We start from the raw sequence: 13654 nt of genomic DNA on the forward strand, positions 1-13654 counted from the left end.
CCGCTTTGCCATTGGTAGAACCTGGTCAATAGGTTATGGTAAAATTAAAATCAGCCAAGAACAATGACCATCTCAACTGCCTCGGAGTTAGAGTTTTGGCTGATTAAAAAAATTAAAGATTTGAATGGTTTGTAAATACTTTGATCACATGGCGCCATCAACCCAAATATCCATGCCACTCAAGGAAGGCATCTTTCACAGCCAGCAACTCCTTGTATGCAATTGTATAATTTATCTTGGGCTGGGTCAACTTCCTTGATCTGTAGGTGACAGGGTTTAGCTGTCCGGTCTCCTTATGTTGTTGAGAAAGGATTCCCCTAATGGCTAGATTCAAAGCATCGGCTTCCATATAGAATGGTTCTCTCTGATCCGGATGGAGAAGAATAGGCGCTGGGATGAACAAATTCTTCAGGTAGGTAAATGCTTCTTCAGCATCACTGGACCAATGAAGAGGTACTCTTTTCTTCAGTAATCTGGTTATAGGATCGACCTTCTTGGAGAATTCTTTGATGAAGCATCAATAGAAATTAGCGAACCTGATAAAACTCTGAAGGCCAATTCTGGATGGCTTGAATCTTGACGGGTCCATAGAGATTCCACCTTCAGACAAGACAAATGCCAAAAACTCTACCTTCTCGACATGAAATGCCCATTTCTCCAACTTGACATACAAATTGATCTCAAGGAGCTTCTTCAAAATTGCTCACATGTGCCCAACGTGGTCTTGCAAATTTTTAGAAAAATGTAAGATATTGTTGATGTATACCACAGCGACTCGATCTAATAATTCTCCCAAAATGTAATTTACAAAGTGTTGGAAGGTAGCTGGGTCATTACACAGCCCGTAGGGCATGACATGGTATTCAAACAGACTGAATCGGGTGGGGAAGGCCGATTTCCATTCATCTCCCTTTGCCCCTCGAATTGGATGGTAGGCCCCGCGAAGATCTAGTTTTGTATAGACTCTGGCTTCCTTTACCTGATCCAATAGGACAGAGAACAAGGGCAAAGGGTATCAATGCAAGTTCTCAATTTTTGATTATTTTTTGGGACAAAGAAAAGGGGTGAGGAGACTGGAGATTGACAGGGAGAGATGAAGCCATGTGCCAGGTAGATGACTAAATAGTCCTTGAGATACTCCTTCTCTTTTTCAGTTAAGGCATATATTCTGCTACAAGGAAAATTAGCTCCTGGTTCCAACTAAATCTTGCAGTCATAGCATTATGGGGGTAGTTATTCCACTTTTGTCTTATCGAAGACTGCTGCCAAATCTTCATATTCTGTGGGTACAATTACTTCCTACAGGGTACAGACCATCTTTGCAACAAAAACCATGATTCAGCAATCCAACATGTGTACAGATTAATATTTTCCACAAGTACGGACAAGATGAAGAGAAGCACATCAACTCAGCAGGTTTGTGTTTCTTTGTTTCTTTATTGTAAAAATTCTTCTTAAAAATTACCATAGCCAACGCTTTTCGACCCAAAGGGTCTTCTTCAGGGCAATGGTAGTAACAATGTTCTATTGCAGTTCATTTAGATCATTTTCTGTAATTCAAATTGGTCCCTCACTCTATCTAGGAGTACCAGTAGGACCTCTTATTCTCTAAATGGACAAAGAAGGTAAGTATTTCCTGTTTGAGTTGCTTCTTAATGAGCTAATTCAAGTAGGTCATGTCATTGTGGACATGGTTTTTTTAGCCCATGTATATCTTTGTTCTGTATAAGAACTACTCCCGCTATGTAGCCAAAGTCGATGCCCTGGAGATGCAAGGAAGCCACAAACTGAGCCACCACCTTGGTAAACACCCGCGGAGCTGACCTCAGCCCAAAAGGCAGGAACTGAAACTGGAAATGACAACCCTAAATGCAAAATGTCAGGAACCGCCGAGAGCTGGAGTGAATCGTAACGTGAGAATAAGCGTCCTGTAGATCGAGGGTGCACGTGAAATGACCGGGAAGAACCAAAGGAATCACCCGCTGAAGTGTCTCCATCCGAAAAGGCAGATGAACCACCTATTTGTTAAGAGCCTTTAAATCCAGGACTAGCCTAAACCCCGTGACTTTGGTTGGGTACCAGGAAAATCTGAGAATAAAACCCCCTTCCACCTCCAGAGGAGGAACAACCTGAATCACCCCCTTGTACAGCAGAGTCTCAGCCCCCAGAGAAAGTTCGATCCTCTGGGCTAGAGAGGACGGCCAATGAGTCGGACAAATCCCTGACTCGGGAGGAGGATCCAAGACTTCAATTCCATGATCCTGATGAACAATGTCTAGCACCCACACGTCTGAACATGACTGCACCCAAGTTAAAATGAAGAACCGTATACAACCTCTGACCAACAATCCTGGATCTGCAGACATACAGTCAGGAACAAGGTTTGGAAGGGGGAGACTTAGCCTTCCTGTCCCTACCCTGCCAGAAGAGAACTTCCGGTGGCCTCTGGAAAACTACCCATGAGAGGGAGGATGGAAAAAAGATTTAGGCGTAGAGGAAACACCAGCAGCAGAGGACTGCTTAAACGAAGAAGAATGCGTTTGCTCCTTAAACAATTCATGCAATTTCCCCTCCAACTCCTCCCCAAATATCATAGTTCCTTGAAAAGGCAGACAAAGAGCACAAGCCTTCAGAGCGGAGTCCGTTTTCCAATGTTTCAGCATCAAATTGCGAAGGGCAGCCACGCCCTCACCATCAGACAGGGCTAAGGCCAGCACCACATCGAAGGAGACATCAGAGAGAAACTCCTTGTGTCTTTCAATTTGCACCAAAAGCCCACGACAGTCAGAAGCATCATCTATCGATTGATACAGAGCATTGATATCCAAAATCAGAAACTGAGCCACATAAGTACCATAAATGCTCACCCGAAGGGCCAGATGAAAACCAGAGTACACCTTCTTGAGGGAGACATTCACCTTCTTATCAACTGGATCCTTAAGCACATCATCTTCAGCCAAGGAAGTCCAACCCACAAGACTGGCCACAAATGAGTCAATAGGAATAGATCTTTTGACATATCCTGAAGAGGATAGAGTTTCACGATAAACCATGGAAGCATGATACGGCCAGGATCCTTCTACTCTCTTTGCAAGACCTCCCGGATGTAAGGATGGACAGGGAAATCGACATCGGTAGAAATCCGGAACTGCCACAACAAGGAACCTCCGGAGGTGTTAGGAGCCTCAGCAGCTGGAAAACTCCTGTTAGACTTAACATGTTTAATCAAATCTGTCAACATATCCTTGTAAATATATTTACCCTTATGCTCCACACCCCCATCCATTCATCATCTGAACCAGAAAAATCCGAAGAATTAACTGGCAGAAAGCCCTTGGAATGAGCCCCCCACCCCATCTCTCTCAGGGTCTCTTTGATTAAAGGTTTTATCCTGGAATCATCCCCCTCCCTGCGGCGTTTTGACCTGGACGGAGAAGGAGAGGATGAGGACTCAGAGGAAGAGGTGGGAGAGCTCTCCCTGTGACAGCTCTTTCAAGTCTGTTTGCTCATGATGGTGAAGAACCAGGAACCACAGGTGAAAAAGTCCCGGAAGTCAAAGACACAGACCAGAACCTGCCAGAGAATCAAACCAGAGACCTCTGAGAGAATCCAGCAAACAGCTAGACACTTGTCATCAATAAACAGCAGCCCCTGGCTGTCCCAGGTAGATACACATCCAAGAGGGACCAGGGCCGACCCTGCCACACCCCTCTGATCCACACTTCAACGAAGGAACAAAGAGGAAACAAATGTCACAGGTGAAAACCAGTAGCACTGAAATATTCTCATCCAAAGAAACCACCAGAGAAATAGACAAAAAAGTAATCCGCTATACGTACTTCCCGAAGGCTGGCTCCTAAATGCCCTCTGCGTAGGAGAGCAGCCCAGCAGCGCCCAACTTCTGGTCCCGCCCGGCACCCGGAAGTCAGGCAACACAACAAGGAAGAGGACCAGTACACACCTCCAACACTCTGGGAAAGAAACACCACACCTTTCTATGAGCCCGGCAACACAGGAGGCTCGGACCAGGACCCCTGTGGTTAAACACAACCAGAGGGAACTTCAGTGCCCCCCAAGCCCGGCAGGGCACATCCATGCTGCCCAGCAGCAAAGAAACATAAGTAACCACAGGAGCGTCCACACTCCTGAATTGTCCCCTTCTCTCAGTAGACAGAAAAAAAGAACAGGAGGAATGCTGGTATGCGTATGATTATGTACTCTCAGAGGGAGGGGTGGGGTAGGGCCAGCATTCCTTCATTATTTTTTTCTGTCTATAAGATAGATTATCTCACTTTGTTAATGAGGGGGACGAGGACAGAAGAGACCTGGGGGCATTGGCAAATTTGACCCCTTTGCTATCCAGCACTTTCCCTATTGTTGCACTCATTTGTGTGGTAATAGTAATGTTTACCCCTCAGCTATCCAACACTTTCCCTACTGTTGGAATAGTAAATTGTATCCCTCTGCTATCCAACACTTTCCCTACTGTTGCACTCACTGTGGTGGGAATAGTAATTTCTACCCCTCTGCTACCCAACACTTTCCCTGCTGTTCCACTCATTGGAGTGGAAATTTTTATTTTTACCCCTTCGCTATCCAACACTTTCCCTACTGTTGCTTTGACTGGAGTGAGAATAGTAATTTTTTCCCCTCTGCTATCCAACACTTTTCTTACTGTTGCACTGAATGGAGAGGGAATCGTAAATGTTATCCCTCTGCTATCCAACACTTCTCCTACTGTTGCACTCACTGGAGTGGGAATAGTCATGTTTACCCCTCTGCTATCCAACACTTACTCTACTGATGCACTCATTGGAGTGGGAATAGTAAATATTATCCCTCCGCTATGCAATACTTTTCCTACTGTTGCACTCACTGGAGTGGGAACAGTAATATTTACCCCTCCACTATCCAACACTTTCCCTACTTGTGCACTAATTAGAGTAAGAATAGGCATTTTTACCCCTCCACTATACAACACTTTCCCTATTGTTGCACTCACTTGAGTGGGAATAGTAATTTTTACCCCTCTGCTATCCAACACTTTTCTTACCATTGCACTGACTGGAGAAGGCATAATAAATGTTATCCCTCAGCTATCCAACACTTTTCCTACTGTTGCACTCACTGGAGAGGGAATAGTGATTTTACCCCTCCACTATCCAACACTTTCATTACTGTTGCATTGACTAGACTGGGAATAGTAAATTGTATCTCTCCACTATCCAACACTTTCCCTCCTGTTCCACTGACTGGAGTGGGAATAGTGAATATTATCCCCCTGCTATACAATACATTTGCTACTGTTGCACTCACTGGAGTGGGAATAGTAATGTTTAATCCTCCGCTGTCCAAAATTTTCCCTACTGTTGCACTCATTGGAGTGGGAATAGTAACTTTTCCCCTCCGCTAACCAACACTTTTGTTACTGTTGCATTGACTGGAGTGGTAATAGTATATTTTATCCCTCCGCTCTCCAACACTTTTCCTGCTGTGGCACTCACTGGAGTGGGAATAGTAATTTTGACCACTTCACTATGCAACACATTCCCTACTGTAGCACTGACTGGGGTGGGAAGTTTGTGTTTAAAGATTTTATATAGTTTAATATTTGAATTTATTACAGAATTTTTTTAATAGATTTTATATGTAATATATTTCTGTTATTATATTATATTATAGGTATATGTATATATATATATACACATTTTTATATAATTTTAAAATGGTAAAATAATTAAAAATGAAGGTTTAATAATGGTTTTAATATAAATATATATGTGTTTAACTTGTTTTAATTAAGTGTATTTGTTATATTGTTAAAATGTATACTAAATCAAATTTAAAAAAAATTAATTTTATTATTGAATATATTTAATATTTAGGGGTCCATTAGGATGTCGGGCGGTGGCACCACCACGGTGCTGGCGGGGCGGAAAAATGCCTTTTTCCACCCGCGAGCAGCGGGAATCACGTCCACCATATTAGGAAAGCAAAACATAGGTCATTTCCCATCCGCCGCGGAGCGACCTGCTACGCCATCAAAGTGCGCCCGCCACCGCCGCGGTGGGAGCCAATGGAGACTCTCCGCCATGGGAATGACGTCCGCCCGCTCCACAAATTAGGATGGCCCAAACTGGTAGATGCACCGCAGCGAAGACACCGTCCAACCAGAGACGGCGGAGGCTCAACAGCGGAGTGCGATAGCAGAGACCCGGTCCACACCACCCGGTCACGACCGCCATGGACCCAGCTCTACATGTGTTTCCGGTGCTCTACCTGCTACAGCACTATTATGAAATGGGCCACCGTGGACGCCAACGCAGGTACGCAACTACACAAATACAACACACAACACACGGGCTGAAACAGGGTGCAGTTCCACCACAGACACCCTGCTGGGGGTAACAACACATCCGCAAGGGCATCCACACATGACCCACCTGCCACCAAGTCACTCCACTGCATCCTGGACACACATCGACCACAAACTAGCAGCAATGTCCCGGTCACGTCATCGCAGCGGTCAACACATGCGCACAATGCAGAAGGCAGGGCCACTCCAAGGCATGGGCAGGGCACAAAGACCACAGGGACACACTACCCCCAACCACTCATAAACCATTGGGGCAATGTTCAGTGTGGAACATCACTCTTGGCCCAAGAACTGCACCACAAGCCACAGTGTCACAAATGAAGTGATGGGGAGGCACATATACATGTAAACCAAGGGGACACCTGACATCAAAGTCAACTGACTTGCATGTCAGTAGTAGACATGTAAGGGGTGTACCATACACAAATAGAGGGAGTGCAGTCCCACGATGGCTAAGCACAAGTGGCACACATAGGAGATGGCATTACACCACACACACCATGCCACACACACACCATGCCATAAAGCAGGAAAAAAAGCACCAAGTGCCTGCAATGCATGAGAAACACAAACACAATGCCAGTGAGGAGCAGCAGGGCCACACAGTCTACACAAACACACATAAGACACATTGATGATCAAACAAACACAACACTGATGTGCAAGTCACACACTTTGCACACTCATAAGTGACCAAAACTACAAGGAGGAGTCAGACAGAACTGCATGGACACACCAACACACTGCACAGTGCACAACAGACAACTCACACATGAGCATACAATCATTGACATAGGGCAGGACAATCCAAACAAGAGGCACACAACTCCTGGGTGACACATGTGTGTCTATCACAATCCAGGGGCAGACACACATCCACACCCGCTACAAAGTCACACCCTTCACACTGCAGACCTCTTAACCACCCAAGAACACACATCTCATGTAGGGCAGGGGACCAGGACTAAGGGCCAACACAAGATGACCATACACATACACAGCTGGGCACATATACAGGAATAACACACATACATCATGACATTGTCCAGCCTGCATGCAAACCTGTGCACAGCATCACACCCTGTGCTGGCAGTGTCCCCCAACCTGAAATAGCAACAATGTAGCCAACAATAGCAAACCACTAAAAGGAGAACTGCATGACAGGTAAAATAGCCATCACAGATAACACTAGTATCAGTGTCTGAATGGACTGAAGACACTGTCACCCCTGTATAAAAATGTGATGCGGGCAAAGAGCCTGGCAATGTTGAAGTGACACATAGAGCATGGGGCACAGGCAACCCAATACACACACCAAAAGAACTTTAATCAGCAAGGACACTAACAAAACACACAACAAGAGTAACTGGCTTTATTCACATATTGCACAGATGTGACAGTAGAACAACAGTAGACAAGAGCAAGGCACAAAATGCTGATCATATGTAAGATAATCTGCACAGGCAAACTTCAAACAGGAAGGCCAGTGTCCATGGCACAGGGGGGACTCCAACACAGCAGAGCAACAGGGCCAGTGTTCATGGCACAGGGGAGAGTACAACACAGCAGAGCAATAGGGCCAGTGTACATGGCAGGTGGTACAACAAGTACATGAGAGGCTGCACAGGGGAGAGTACAACACAGCAGACCAACAGGGCCAGTGTCCATGGCAGGTGGCACAGCAAGTAGATGAGAGGCTGCACAGGGGGGGACTCCAACACAGCAGGGCAACAGGGCCAGTGTCCATGGCACAGGGGATAGGCCAACACAGCGGAGCAACAGGGCCAATGTCCATGGCAGGTGGCACAGCAAGTACATGAGAGACTGCACAGGGGGGACTCCAACACAACAGAGCAACAGGGCCAGTGTCCATGGCACAGGAGAGAGTACAACACAGAAGAGCAACAGGGCCAGTGTCCATTATAGGTGGCACAGCAAGTACATGAGAGGCTGCACAGGGGAGAGTACAACACAGCAGAGCAACACGGCCAGTGTCCATGGCAGGTGGCACAGCAAGTACATGGGAGGATGCACAGGGGGGACTCCAACACAGCAGACCAACACGGCCAGTGTCCATGGCAGGTGACACAACAAGTACATGAGAGGCTGCACAGGGGAGAGTACAACACAGCAGAGCAACAGGTCAGTGTCCATGGCAGGTGGCACAGCAAGTACATGAGAGGCTGCACACGGGGGGCTCCAACACAGCAGAGCAACTGGGCCAGTGTCCATGGCAGGTGGCACAGCAAGTACATGAGAGGCTGCACAGGGGGGACTCCAACACAGCAGAGCAACAGGGCCAGTGTCCATGGCAGGTGGCACAGCAAGTACATGGGAGGCTGCACAGGGGGGACTTCAACACAGGAGAGCAAGAGAGCCAGTGTCCATGGCAGGTGGTACAGCAAGTACATGAGAGGCTGCACAGGGGATAGGCCAACACAGCAGCGCAGCAGGGCCGGTGCCCATGGCAGGTGGCACAGCAAGTACCTGAGAGGCTGCACTAGGGAGAGTCCAACACAGCAGTGAATGACAATTTCAGTGCCCAGGGAGAAATGTGGAGTCAGGACATGAGAAGCTGCACAGTGAGTGTGTTTGACTGTACTCTTCCATGACCAGCAACACACCCAGATTGTCAAACAATGGGCACGATTAGCACACTTGTATGAGAGACAGGTGTATGAGGGGGACTGCCAATCACATTTGTCTGTCAGGCGGACTTGGAGCTGGCTGTGTGTCGGGGACAGCAGGAACACTTGACTGGGGAGACAGAGGCCCAGATGATGTGGGGCTATCAGTGGTCTGACACCCCCCTGCTCTACAGCTTTCTTCATGATGACTTACCACTACATTGGGGCCACCATACAGCCGTGGGTACTGTGCCAGCACCTCGTCCAAAAGGACCTCCAGCTCCTCGCTTGTGAATGGACTGGCACAGATCTTTTCCGTCCTTGCCATCACTGTGGACATAGAACACCTGTGGTTGAACTGAGTGGTGAGGGGTCCCTGGCAGCAGGCACTTGAGGCAGCAGCAGGAGAGGGTCCCAGGCAGCAGGCACTTGAGGCAGCAGCAGGAGAGGGTCCTAGGCAGCAGGCCCTTGAGGCAGCAGCAGGAGAGGGTCCCAGGCAGCATGCTCTGTGAGCAGTGGAAATGTGGGGCTCACACACACAGATGCACAGCAGGGGCCCAGGGTGCGCTACCGCGATGGTGCATCTTTCAAAGGCATCCAATGACCGCCTTCTGCGATTTTCAAAACTTCATCATGCTACCGCAATCATCGCTCCCATTGGCTGTAGGCAATGCTCCATGGCGGTGATGCACCGCAGGGACCCAGGGTGCGCAACCATGATGGTGCATCTTTAATGGCATCCAATGACCGCCTCCGCGGTGGCGGAGCACACCTTCTGCGGTTTTCAAAACTGCATCATGCCACTGCAATCATCGCTCCCATTGGCTGTAGGCAATGCTCCATGGCGGTTATGCACCGCAGGGGCCTGGGGTGTGCTACCGCAATGGTGCATCTTTCAAAGGCATCCAATGACCGCCGCCGCGGTGGCGCAGCACGCCTTCCGTGATTTTCAAAACTGCATCATGCCACCGCAATCATCGCTCCCATTGGCTGTAGGCAATGCCCCATGGCGGTGTCACACCACCGTAGCCAGGCAGTAACTACCGCGATTTGGGTGGTGGAGCATGCCCACCACCATCTACCCATGTCTCCGTGCCAATGGCTACCGCACTTGTGAAGGGGTGGTGCTGGAGTCACACCACCATGGCCAGGCGGTAACTACTGCGATTTGGGTGGCGGAGCATGCCCACCGCCATCTACCCATGTCTCCATGCCAATGGCTACCGCACTTGTGAAGGGGGTGTTGCTGGTGTCCCACCGCCGTGGCCAGGCAGTAACTACCGCAATTTGGGTGGCGGAGCATGCCCACGGCCATCTACCCATGTCTCCAGGCCAATGGCTACCACACTTGTGAAGGGGGTGGTGCTGGTGTCACACCGCCGTGGCCAGGCGGTAACAACCGCAATTTGGGGCATATGTAATGTCCATCGTGAACACTGCATCAGTACACAGCAGCAACATGGTTAAGGGCACATCATTGTGCACACTATGCCATTATTCCATATAATCCACAGGTAGACACACGTTATGTGTGACGCACATTGGTCTGTGGTCCCTGCCATGTCACTAATGTATTTGATGGTTGATGATGCTTGACAGTGTTAATCTGGTGTCAATAATGTGGAACCAATCAATGTGTTGTGGGTCAGTGTTGACCTTGGCAAGGCTTGTCTCACTGTATGTTGCTGTTACTTACTTGTGCTTTCCTATCAGCTCATGCACACAAGTGACAGTTTTCCAGCTATTGTGATCATTGGGTTGTGGATGTGTGCCAAGTTCACATGATGCATTGTGGTGTGACAGGTACAGCAGATGGGTATGAGACAGTCATGGTTATTTTACACACATTGGTGGATGGTACGGTACGAGGCATCCACATGTGAAATGTGGGGTTCAGTATGTGTGCATTCCCATTGACCTATGTGTTGTTTGCAGCACTTGTGTATTGTAAATGGAGAAGTGTGCCCTCTGTGTGTCTCAAATGTCCATCCATGTTAACTGGTGTGCCACACATCTCTCATGGCATTCTTTGTTTTTCCGTGACATCCTTAACGGGATGTGCTGTGGCCATCTTATGATGGTTGTCATTGACATGTGTCCATTTATATCTCAACTAGGAGGAGGCCTAATATCATACGTCACCTGACACTGCTGGAGGACATGGAGGATGTTGCGATCATTCGCAAATTCCGCCTCGACAGACCGACACTGAAGATCCTTTGTGATCTGTTAGAGCCCCACCTGCAGCCTCGTCGCCACTACCCAACAGCATTCACACCCACATACAAAGTGATGGCAGCCCTCCACTTTTTTGCAGCTGGTTCCTTTAAGGAGACCATGGCCAGCGTTACAGGGATGTCGCAACCCATGTTCAGCCTGGTGCTGAGGGATGTTCTTGCAGCCATGATGATATATAAGGATCAATACATATATTTCCCCAGCGGAGCAGAATTGGCCGGTGTGAAGGGTGACTTCTATCCCCTTGGGCACATTTCCCATGTTGTTGATGCAATCGATTGCACCCATGTCGGTCTGGTGCTACCACAGGCGAGTGAGCACATTTTTAGAAATCGTAAACATCATCATTTGTGCAGGTGGTGTGCCTTGCGGACATGACCATGTCACATGTGTGTGTGCAAGATTCCCTGGCTCAGCCCATGACTCGTACATCCTGACGAACAGCTTGGTGCCTCGGATGATGGCAATTCTGCTTCCCGAGCGTGTTTGGATTGTGGGTGAGTATGCCTAGTGATATGGCATGCTGTGTGTGTGACCTGCAGCCCTCTTCCTGTGCAACATTGCAATGTGTGTTTGTCATTCACAGATGACTCTGCATATCCCAGCCGCCCATGGCGTCAGGTACAATGAGGCCCATGGCAGAACCCAACGTGTCATTGAGCGGTCTTTTGGCCTGCTCAAGTCAAGATTCCGCTGCCTTGACAGGGCTGTAGGTGCATTGTCATACTCGCTTGGGAAGGTCTTCAAGATCATTGTGGCATGCTGTATTCTCCACAACATGGCCATTCACAAGGGGATTCCATGGATGTGGTGACCCAGTCCAACAGACAGGTGCCATTCACAAGGCAGTGTGGGAAGGGCAGTCCAAAAAGTCAATGCAGTGGGGAAGAGGATTGCCATCAGGGCTGGCTCCGTGACTGGCGTGTCGATGGTGCTTTGCCTCCAGAGACTCCCAGGCTCTTCTTTGGACGCCCCCTTGATCGCTTTGGCGGTGGGGGGCTGCTGCATGGCCAGCGGTGTCTGAGAACTCACCCCTCTCTGTGGCCGCAGGAGAGGATGATGAACTGTCATCCTGCAGCACAACAGAGGGGGCAGAGGTGTTGTTTGGGACGGAGGCCTGTCCCTCAGTAACGCCACTTGCTGGGCCATGAGGACCACCATTTGTTCAATGCGTGTGTCGATGGACCTCATCAGCAGGATGAGCTCACGTAATAGTTTATCAGACCAGCCACTTTGTCCCTGGACCTGTTCATATGCCCCAATGACGCTGGTGAAGTGGTCCAGGGATGGTGTGCTAAACTCCTGAGGTCTGGGGGTGACCCTGGCCCTCCCACCTGCCCTGCTGCCACGGACCTGTTGCCTCGCCACTGTGGGTCCCGCACACTCTCCCCGCCGTCCACAGTTGTTGGTGTGGCCTTGTCATCCCCTGGGACAGGGAGGGTGCTGCAGGTGGTTCTGATGGTGGTGGAGGTGGCAGTGGTGGAGGCACAGGTTGTGACTGCAGGGGTCTGCTGTGCTGTTGTTGTTGCAGCAGACGTGTTGGTGGGGAGGATGGGGGCCTGGGACCTGTTGGTCCCCGGCACACCAGATGGGCCGGCCTGGAGCTCATCATCCAAACTATCCTAGGAGTCAACATCCGAGAGTCCATGTACCGGGGTGGAGACTGGCTCTGCTGGTCGGTGTTGTCCTCAGCAGTGAGTTCTTAATAATCACCCATGGATTAGATGGTGAATGGTCAGTGTTGGGCACTGTGCAAGTATTCTGTTAGCTGCGTGCCATCCACTGTCTGTACACTACACAATTGAGAGATCTTCACTATTATTATTAAGTGCAATACTGGGCGTCATTACATGGTGCAGAGGAACATCATTTACTCGTACATGTCAGGTATCAATGCATTGGGAAACAACCTTTACACATGCAAATTTTACAACGCACTACCATTTCAACAAAACTTTTACAACGCAACATCCATTACATCGCATGTTATTACAACACAACCATTACAATGCATGACACTACAACGCATACCACTACAACGCATGTTATTACAATGCAGTCATTACGACGCATACCATTACAACTCATACCAACACAATGCATAGTACCCTTACACTATCCAACACTTACCCTACTGTTGCACCCCCTGGAGTTAGAATAGTAATTTTTACCCCTACACTATCTAACACTTACCCTACTGTTGCAACCCCTGGAGTTAGAATGGTAATTTTTACCCCTGCACTATCCAAAACATACCCTACTGTTGCACCCCCCTGGAGTTAGAATAGTAATTTTTACCCCTACACTATCCAATACTTACCATACATGCAATGTAATGGTATGCGTTGTAATGGTATGCGTTGTAAAGGTAGTTTTAAAAATTCGTTGTAATGGCATGCGTTGTAATGGAATG

The sequence above is a fragment of the Lissotriton vulgaris genome, chromosome 6 (genome assembly GCF_964263255.1).
Source record: "Lissotriton vulgaris chromosome 6, aLisVul1.2, whole genome shotgun sequence".
Classification (NCBI taxonomy): domain Eukaryota; kingdom Metazoa; phylum Chordata; class Amphibia; order Caudata; family Salamandridae; genus Lissotriton; species Lissotriton vulgaris.